The sequence below is a fragment of the Dermacentor albipictus genome, chromosome 7 (genome assembly GCF_038994185.2).
Source record: "Dermacentor albipictus isolate Rhodes 1998 colony chromosome 7, USDA_Dalb.pri_finalv2, whole genome shotgun sequence".
Taxonomy (NCBI): Eukaryota; Metazoa; Arthropoda; class Arachnida; order Ixodida; family Ixodidae; genus Dermacentor; species Dermacentor albipictus.
Window position 1 is genome coordinate 106,622,360 of NC_091827.1, and position 10,440 is coordinate 106,632,799.

Here is a 10,440-nt window from a genome sequence, read left to right on the forward strand (position 1 = left end):
AGTTAATTAAGTCACTCGGACCCTTGGCCTTTGGTGGAAGTGGTTCCGATTCATCGTTAGGGACAGTCTAAGAGACAAAAATGATGAAAACGATATAACACAGCGTGAGCGCCGAGTACTCAGGAAACGCTTCCGATATATCAGGGCTAGGCACAAAACAACGACGTCATTTTCTTTCCTTTTTAAAGGGCACTGTAAGATGGTGTTACCCCGTTATCACATTTGGTAAACAGTGCAATCCTATAGCGTATGCCTTGTTCTGAGCAGTTTGATTTCTCGGATGTGTTACTAGTCTTTAAGTGGCAAACCGACAATTGTGCAGATTGACATGATCATGACATGGAAAACTGCGCGTAAAAAATTATGGGGTTTTACGTGCGAAAACCACTTTCTGATTATGAGGCACGCCGTAGTGGGGGACTCTGTAAATTTCGACCACCTGGGGTTCTTTAACGTGCACCTAAATCTAAGTTCACGGGTGTTTCCACATGTCGCCCTCAATGAAATGCGGCCGCCGAGGCCGGGATTCGATGCCGCGACCTCGTGCTCAGCAGCGAAACACCATAGCCACTGACCAACCACGACGGGTAAAAATAAAAAAAAACTGTGCGTAAGCGTCTATTTGCTGGAACGCACTGTAGTACTTGGTTGAAAGCACATCGTACGCCAGCGCACATTTCTGGTATATACCACATAGGACAAACGCACGCTACCGAGACATGTGGGTTTTTCGAGGAATCTTCGTGGATAGCACGATCAACACAGAAGGCACGAGCGACAGTAGTGCAACCCGCGCAGATTAAACGCACTAACACGAAAGCAAGATACGGACGACAGGGGCGTAAGCTGCGCCACACGAGCAGATTTGACGCTTTCCGACTGACACTGTTGCAACTGGCACCATAGAATAAAGAACAACTTTAGAGAAGGGAAACTGTACCTTTGGCAGTGGTTCGAAAATAAGCAGCGGCAGCGCATGGAACTAACTTTCGGGGACGCCAGATGACGTTGCTCAATCCGGAAGCGGAAGTGCAAACTTTTTTTTTTTAGCGCAAAATTCAATATGGCCGTTTTTTGCCGGTCGCGTACGCTGGTACGTGCCGTGCTTGCCCTGCAGGCTATGCGGCATGCCTCAATGCCTTCGCTGCCGCTTAGCTGGTGCGTTCTAATTGCCAAGAGCCTCTACTGACGCCCATACAAACAAGCCACAGGTGAGTGAACAGAACGCGCGACTTTATTGGCAGAAGACAAGCAGTGTACATTCTCGTGCAATAGCAGAAATAAAATTTGCATGTCGAGATACGCTGGAATCATTGACGCGAGCTCGTAAACGGCTCACCGTCGTCGTCGCACGTGGTGGTCAGGTTAACGAGCAAGAACCAGCAGCGGAAACATATTGGACAGAGTGTGCCACTTATTTGCAGCGACAGTCGCCGTTAAAAATGCCCAAATTGCATTGCGAAGCAATCGGGAGACGCAGGCATCTGCTGCCGCAGCCTACACAGCGACATGGGCTACCCCAGATTTTAGCCGTTCACTCCTTTCCAACCTGCACGTTTCTTTTCTTTCGGGGGCCGCTAATGTGTGGCTCACACTTGGTGTCTCACATTGTCTCGCTATGGACAAGTCCCTTTCGTGGGCATCGCCTCCATCAGCTACTTTTGCGGGCCTTTCCACCCATGTAGCTATCAACTTCATACGCATCGGACTATGTAAGCACGTATGCTGGTCTCCGTTCATGCCTAATCGCGGCCGAGAAAGGCCAGAGGCACAATATGCCCATTGCTGCAGCAGGAAAGCGCGAACGGGGAGCACGAATCACGGTGCATGAAAATTGGGAGTCTATGTCGCTGTGCAGGCTGCAGGAGCGAATGCTTACTTCGAGAGACTGCTTCCCAGTGCAACCGACCAGGCCGCAATATTCTAAAAACATAACACTGCGACCATAACCAAGTGACATAACAGCAAAATTAAACAGCAATCAGTCACCGCATGAGGTTCAGACAATACGTTATACATTGGCGACGAACTATATGGCAACAGTGAGCATTCACATACACGGGTCTCTTAGGGTACATTGAGCTGCCTACCTACAGGCGTAGTGCCCGACTTCGTCGCACGTGGTGGTCTACTAACGAGCAACAACCAGCAGCAGAAACAGATTGGACAGAGTGTCCCACCTGTTTGCGGCGACAGTCGCTGTTAAAGATGAGCAATTTGCAGTGCAAAGCAGTCGGGTGACGCAGGCATCTGCTGCCGCAGCCTACACAGTGACATGGACTACCCATCATTTTAGCATTGACACCTTTCCAGCCTGCATGTTTCTTTCTTTTGGAGGCCGCTAATGTGTGGCTCACACTTGGTGTCCCACATTGTCTCAATATGGAAAAGTCACTTTCGTGGGCATCACCTTCATCAGCCACTTTTGCGGGCCTTTCCACCCAACTTCATACAGGTCCGACCATGTAAGCACTTATGCTGGTCTCCGTTCATGCCTAATCGCGGCCGAGAAAGGCCAGAGGCACAATTTGCCCATGGCTGCAGCAGGAAAGGGTGAATGGGGAGCACGAATCACGGTGTGCGTAAATTGGGAGTCTATGTCGCTGTGCAGACTGCAGGATCAAATTCTTACTTCGAGAGGCTGCTTCCCAGTTCAACCGACCAGGCCGCAATATTCGAAAAACATAACACTGCGACCATAATCAAGTGACATAACAGCAAAATTAAACAGCAATCAGTCACCGCTTGAGGTTCAGACAATACATTATACATTGGCTACGAACCATCTTACAGGCATAATGCTTGCCTTTGTCACATGTGGTGGTCTGGTAACGAGCGACAACCTGCGGTACAAACAGGTTGGACAGAGCCTTGCACCTGTTTGAACCAACAGTTGCCGTTGAAGATGAGCAACTTCCATTGCGAAGCAATCAGGTGACGCAGGCATCTGCTGCTGCAACCAACACAGCGACATGGACTACCCGGCATTTTAGCGTTAACTCATTTCCAACCTGCACATTTATTTTCTTTCGGGGGCCGCTATGTGTGGCTCACACTTTGTGTCCCACTTTGTCGCAATGTGGACAAGTCGCTTTTGTGGGCATCACCTTCGGCAGCCATTCTTGCGGGCCTTTCCACCCATACGGCTATCAACTTCATACACTTCGAACCATGTAAGCACATATGCTGGTCTCCGTTTTGAGCAAATCATGGCCGAGGTAGGCCACAAGCACAATTTGCCCATGGCTGCAGCAGGCCAGAACGAACGGGGCGCACCAGTTACGGTGTGTGTATACTGGGAGTCTATGTCGCTTTGCGGACTGCAGGAGCAAATGCTTACCTCGAGGGACTGCTTACCAATGCAACTGACCAGGCCCCCACATCTGTAACACAGTTACCACAACCAAGTGTGGCAGCAAAACCAGATTCTGCAATCCATCACTTCACTGTAGCTTGCACCCAGGCTATCAAGGAAGAGGAGCAATCATCAACGAGACTAGGAATATGGAAAATGAGAAAGCTTGCATTCAAGAGAGAAGCCACTCTGCTCTGCAAGCATTGAAGGCTAAAAACACCAAGAAAAGTAAAATGGTGCATAGCACATGTGCATAGGTTAATGCAAGACGCATGCCGATGTTGCATCAGCTATTTCAGGAGAGTAATTGCGCATGACAACATACACTAGAAGATACTGCTACAGATATGTTAGGCTGCTAGACAGTGACTGGTATTAAGTATCAGCGAAATATCCAAATATAAAGGTTGACCTTTATATTTGGATGAGGATGAATAACCTCTAACAAAAATGGGCAATGAGAAAGCTTGCATTTATAGAAGAAAAATTACACTTCGCACAAACGGAATTAACATGGCTTGGAAGCTGATTAAGGACGAACTGATGAAACTCAATCTTTTGGCCAGCGTCGTCCGTGCTTGGTCAGATGTTGCAGGTGCATCTGAAGACGAAGAATTTCTAGAAAGTCCTTTTTGAGTTACTTGGATGACTCAGCCAAATGTCCGTGCTGGTGGAATGGTGGCTGAAGCTCTTTGCAGTCTTAACACAGTCCTTTGCAGACTTGATATCTCATCCATATTCTTGTGCATGTGCTTCTTTGTTCTTGGTGTAAAAGCCTTGCAAATTCGGCTCCAGCCCCTTCCTGTTGGTGCAGATAGGAGCTCCTGTGATGACCAAGATGTGCTTGGCATAGACTCTATTGGGGCAAAACGGTGACACGTGAGATACAGCACAGATTAGCCAAATTTATGTGGGTTTTATATGTTCGAACCAATTATACTGAACCATATATATGAACAAACATTCATATCTCTGCAAACAGCAAGCCAATACAGCATAGATCAAACATATTTATTTCTGAACCATATGTTGTTTATCTTGTAGTAGTAGCCAATGTCCACACAATGACCTTGTCGTAGCAGGCAGCAGCTTCTGTTTAGTGCGTGGAGTGTGTTGCTTTATACTGGTGCCGTCCTCATTACTGCATGTCTGGAACAGAAATTTTGACTGAATCAGAAATTGAAAAAGCAAAGTTTTGCAATATGAAATGCAAAAAGGTGTGACATATATGTTGTAATGATTTGCGACTACAGAACACATGCAAATGTACACTGTCTATTCTAGGGTGCTTAAGCAGCATGTTAAATAAATATTGCTATTGCCCATAAAATTGATGTCTGCCTAACTACAATGCATGTCAACAGCGCAAGTACTATTAAGATCACAAATGAGAACATTTGTGGGTTCATTTATGCTCTAGAAGTGATCACACTGCTAGTTACTCAAGCAAATGCATGAAAGTCATGAAGCTATTAGAACTGATGCATTATTTTTCTCCACGAACGTGATGCACCGCTTCACTATTGCAAAAATAAATGCCCTACGGTAAACCAATCTGAACAGCAAGAACATTTGGAACCAACAAGTACGAAATATGGGTGAATTATCATGCTTGCAACTGTTTAATACATTAAATTCTGTACTTTCACTTCATTTTACCAAAGGATTATTCGGTTTTGTGGACGAAAGACGTTGCCGGCCGACTCGAAAAAAAAGTTTAATATGTATATTGATAAGGCTACTCAGTCACCTACAACCACGGCTACAATAACATGAAAAATGAGACGCGCGTTCCGATATCGCTCTTTCTTTCCTGGTTGTGTGTGTAAACCAAACGACAGCCTCGCAAGTAAAAGTTTATTTAGGAAACAGCAACTGAGATCCTCACTGCCCATATGTAATGCAGGATCTAGTTCGTTAACTTGTGCCCGCCTGGAAGGTAATGAGACGGATATTATATAACGATTGAAGCAGCGGTGTTAAACGACTCACCGTTATTGCCGTTGTCAGCCGCACCAAAATCCAGCTCCCGTTTCGATGCAGACCTGTTCCGAATGGCTCACGACCGAAACCCAACTGCCCGGCTTACATGTCCGCTTGCAAACACGTAACTTCACCCCAAGTTACATAGAAGCGCAAGAAACTAGTTTTAGAAACAAAGAAGCAACCAGTCTTGAGTGTACGAACGAATGAATCCGTGCCGCCGTGCACTCGGAAATACCGGTAAAAATTTTAAATCCAGGCCAGAGGTCACGTGAAAGATCGATGATGCTGAACGCTATTTGCGTTCATAATGGCGAAGAAACAATAAACTTACTAGCAAAGAGTACAATATCTAATTAGCAATGATAATTTTGCCCTGTTTTTATGTAAAAGAAAATGCTTCGGTAATTGTAAGAGAAAGTTTGTAAGATAAAATTGCGCTTATTACGACGCTTCTACCGGGAAATGTTGGAACTAACGAACGCATCCCGAGGTGATGCTACTAGGTCGGCTTTGTTAGCAGCGGCGCGCGGTCGATTTTTTCGCCCTCTGTGGCCATTAGTTGAACTTGAGAGTGTACGGGGCCTGCTGGCACTAAAACATCGCACACTGCACACATGTGTCCCTCGGAGATCACGTCAACGATGTCTGAGGCCATATAGTTGATGTTAACGACAGCAGGAAGTTATTTAAATTGAAGTGACGGGGCAGGTAGCACGGGGAGCAGCGAAATGCGTAACTCACGGGTTTTATGAGAGGTAACCGAAGCGAAAATCGTTCGAATAACATCACCGCAACGGCTTTCTATAGGGTTAACATTTTCAGATCTCGAAGGCCATGCTTTTGCTGTCTGCAGATAGCAGAAACGATTCAAACTGAAAATGCGTTATAGAATTTCTTTCTATGCCAAACTATAGCTTACAATATAGACTTATCTGCGGTTCTGCTTGTCTTGCAACAGCTATGCGCAATTAGGCAGCCGCACAAATCCTCAGATGACGCTAGCCGAGGCATTGACCGCCCCCAGCCGACCTGTTGGTGGCGCCACCCACCATCCCGTTTCCTATGCAATCCAATCCAATAAGCCTGTCGCTCTGTTTACGAGTCGGTCGGGCGTGCGAGCTGCAACGATGTGCTTGTTTGATCGTGTGTTTTCGTGTTTGCTGTAACTAAATATGACTTAGTTCGCGTGCGCATAAGTGCCACAGACAGCTTGTGTCTCGCTGCAAACTCGCCGTGTGCGTGGCGCGCCAGCCAAATGTGGACCAACGATGTTCATGCCGTGGAGTGCGTTCCCTTTGTCTCTGGTTGTCGTGGAAAGTTGGGTGGACGTCGCGAAGAAATAATGCGTATTGTTAGCGTGCCACTGCTCCTCCACTATGCACCGGTATGTCTGCTGGGAGTAACATCGAAGCATCGGCAACTTGGAGGGCGCTTTTCGACCGCGTCGTGCCATTCAAAAGGTCAGTAACCGTGCTTGCTAACTACACACGTGTTGTGCGTGCTTCTCGGTGTGGGCATAGGTTGCCTTGCGAACGTAGGAAAGAGAACTCCCACGACAACAGTGAAACCTATGCCGAAGCTTGCTGGGTGTGAGAGTTTAGTTGCGCGAATTTATTGCCATAATGCTGGATTGAAAATCTTGATAAGCGTTTTCTTCTGATGAGAAAGAATAAGTTCGGAAATAATCGTGTTCATCATGCGCGCTTGTGCGTGAGCTCCCGCATTTCTGCTGATGTCGCATAATAACGACTCATCTACCTCTTGACCGATTCTCACTGCAATGACGTTTCCTCGCTTATAAATGATTCGACGTTGTAGATAATCTCTGCTTGCAAAGTTTTCGATTTAGCAGTAGTATTAGGAGAAACGAAATGTAAGCAATCACAGCGTGCTACTGGTACAGGTTTGTTTTGAAGGGGTGTTGCCATAACTTTGACGTAACTAAACATTACAAGGGATAGTCACATAAAGTCATTAAAGAAACTCTAGGATCGTTATGTAAACAAACATTCATGTAATGCGCTGCTGCTGCGTGTAAAATTCTGCCTTGTTGAAGGGGTCCCCGTTATCGTGACATTCATCAGTGACTTCGACTTTGTGCTCTGTTGCCACCCTGCACCAGTGCAGGCATTGTTTTCGTGACTGTTTTTACATGCTCCTTGCATGTGTTCACGATGTGATGGTCTTATTCTGCCACAGCTATAAGTTAACACAGAATTCGCTTTGTAGTGGTGAAGCCGTGACCCACAACAGTGTCCACATAACCCGTGGCCATGGCTGCAGCAGCACGGCATGTAATCTGGATGGACATATCAGGTATGCTTTAAGTGTACGTGTTCACAAAAGTGGGCTTCGGTATCATTAGTGGATAAGTGTATCGACATATTACTTAATGAATCGTGCTAAATAGGCTAAATATTTATGCAACTTTATTCCACTTGCTGCTTATTTGTGTTTGTAGACATTATGCACACGTAATCTTGTTCTGTTAAAACTACACCTCGCATGTCCTCACGTTTAGTATTTTTCTCGCATCAATTGCTTGGCTGCAAGTCCATTTTATTTTTGCCTATTACGCAGTATGTTTCATTTTTATATTGGTTTTATTTGTTTGGAACTGTTTCTTATGCTGTAGCATATATTTCCCTGTTTTCCTTTCTGCTTATGATACACACGTGCTGTTTTTGTCCATGTAAGAATTCGAAGTGTAGTGTGCCATATATGTCACAGGTCTAAGCACGCAGTGTGCATACCATTGTTTAACATTGATATTTACAATTATGTCTGTTTTGTTCTCAGAATAACTGTCACTGGCAAATACACATTTGATGAACTCAAATTTCTTGAAATGAAATAGGAAGGCCAGTATTCATTGTGCTGCAGTTACTTAAGTAGTGAGGTCTTTTCTGGTAAGCTTTCTATTTGTTCTCTCTCTTTCTTCGTATTCTTTTCTTTGCAAGCTGCCCCCATTTATGCTGGTAGGCATTGTAGCAGTTGCGAGTGTGTCTAGTGCAGCAATGTCACAGCTAGGTTGCACACACTACAGGATACCAACAGATACCCATCACTGTTTTTGTGCATTTCTGAGAACCATCTGTGTCCACTCGGCAAAACTTGTAGTGTCTATTTGAATTTGCCAATCAGTTCATGTAACTTTTCAGCACAAAATTTACGCAGCGAGGGAAGGGAGGCCACGCAACATGACCTTGGCTAACAACTGACTGTTTAAGTAGTTGGAAGGGCTAACAAAAATAGCACTCGTTGTGCACTTGTGTTGTGCACCAGTTAATTTGAGGGATGGCAGAAGTTGTAATACAAAGGCATAAAATCATGATAAATGGTGCTTGCATAAAAAGAAGTAAGTGAATCGGCACAAACTAGTTTCTATTCCTTGTAATCTACAAAGGATGCCTTTCTTCATGCATTGATAATGGGGGCTGCCTGACACTTATTGTTATTTATGTGGTGTGCCTGACTGATTTCTCTTGCCAATTTTCATCCATGGGTGAAAACAGATAAACAATCCTAATCCGGCCTGAAGCCCCATTGCGGATTGTGTGGCCAAGTCGGACGAGCATACTGGTCTTTTGAGTGAAATATAGTGATCTCATAGGTACATATTTAGGCACCAGCCAGTCTGCACTGTGTACATTTGACCACATGTGAAAGGAATACAGTACAGTGCCTCTGAGACGTACTGGACAAATTTGGTGCCACCTTTAACCAAGCAACCCTCGCTTGCCTCCTTGCCTTTCTCGATTCAATTTTCAATACAATCAGTTCATGTAACTTTTCAGGACAAAATTTGCGCAGCGAGGGATGGGAGACCACACAACATGACTGTTGTGCATATGCTGCCTAATTTATTTTTGCTGGAAATATATGTGCATTGCAATCCACAAGTGAATTGACAAAGGCACCCAGGCATTGGAGGCTTGCTTAGTTAAAGATACCCAAAATTTGTTTTGTATCTCTGAGGGGCAATGTAGGCTATTCTTTTGATCACGTGCATATTTGGTCCAATGTACATTGGGCACGCTGACTAACCGGTGCCTCAGCATGCGCCTAGGAGAGCACCATAATTCACTCAAAGGACCAGTGTGCTCGTCCCATTTGACCATGCATTGACACGACAAGCTGTGCACTAGATTTAGATTGTTTATCTGTTTCGTTCGCCTATGGCAACCGATTGATACAACAAAATCAGTGAGGAATACCACATCCAAAAATGGGACATGTGTCAGTCAACGCTCATTATGATTGCATGACAAAGAGGAATACTCAATAATGACGAGGGATAGCAACCACCATGCTTATTTATTAAATTATTTTTATGCAAGCTTGTTCATCATGCTTCTACGCATTTGTTTTTCAACTTGTGCCCTCCCTCTGAAAGCAGCGCTCGGGTTTAAATGATAAAAACACAAGACATGGTGGGGTGTATTTCTTGAATTGGATGTATGCCGTCATTCAGGAGGCCAACACATGCATGCCATAGTAGGCTTGGAATGTATGAGAACTGTGCCCGTAGCTGATGCAAATATTCTGTAACGACTGGCACTTGGATGTCTCTGGGATGCATAGGGTTGCCCGTGCACAAACACTCCTACGCTCATTTCCAAGCCAAGTAATTAGTGAGATTTTCTCATTCACGCTAGCAATCCACAGACACTGCTGTCCTTTGTCAAGTGGAAACCGATATAGCTGAAGTAGTTCAGGAAATGTACACACGCCACAGCTGATCCACGTTGCACGTTTTTACAGCCAAGAGCAATTTCTGCTTACTGTAGTTACTGCTCCACCCAAAGGCCACACAGTGGTTTCTCAACAACTTTGTGTGAACCGACCCCACATAAATTTTTCGCAGAACTATCTATAACATCTCCAGATCGTTCTGCAGCAAGTGATACAGCGTGTATTTATGTGGTTGATTGCCAAGTTTTGTTAATTTTCTGTGCTTTCTACCATGCAGGGTACACGTGCACTTACTTCAAGATGACGACACTCCACCTCAAGAACAGCCTCTCCTCAGTGATAAGTAGCGAGATTAAATGAAAGGAAAATATCACGTCCGTAACCAGACTGATACTGTGTTTTCC

At 45.1% G+C, this 10,440-nt stretch overlaps 1 long non-coding RNA gene across 1 annotated transcript; it reads left to right on the top strand.

Annotated features, from left to right (window-relative positions):
* Positions 1-6,485: 6,485 nt before the first annotated feature.
* On the top strand, positions 6,486-10,440 carry LOC139047571 (uncharacterized). Its single transcript, XR_011507227.1, has 3 exons — positions 6,486-6,801; positions 7,571-7,657; positions 10,314-10,440. It is a non-coding gene; the product is annotated as an uncharacterized lncRNA (long non-coding RNA).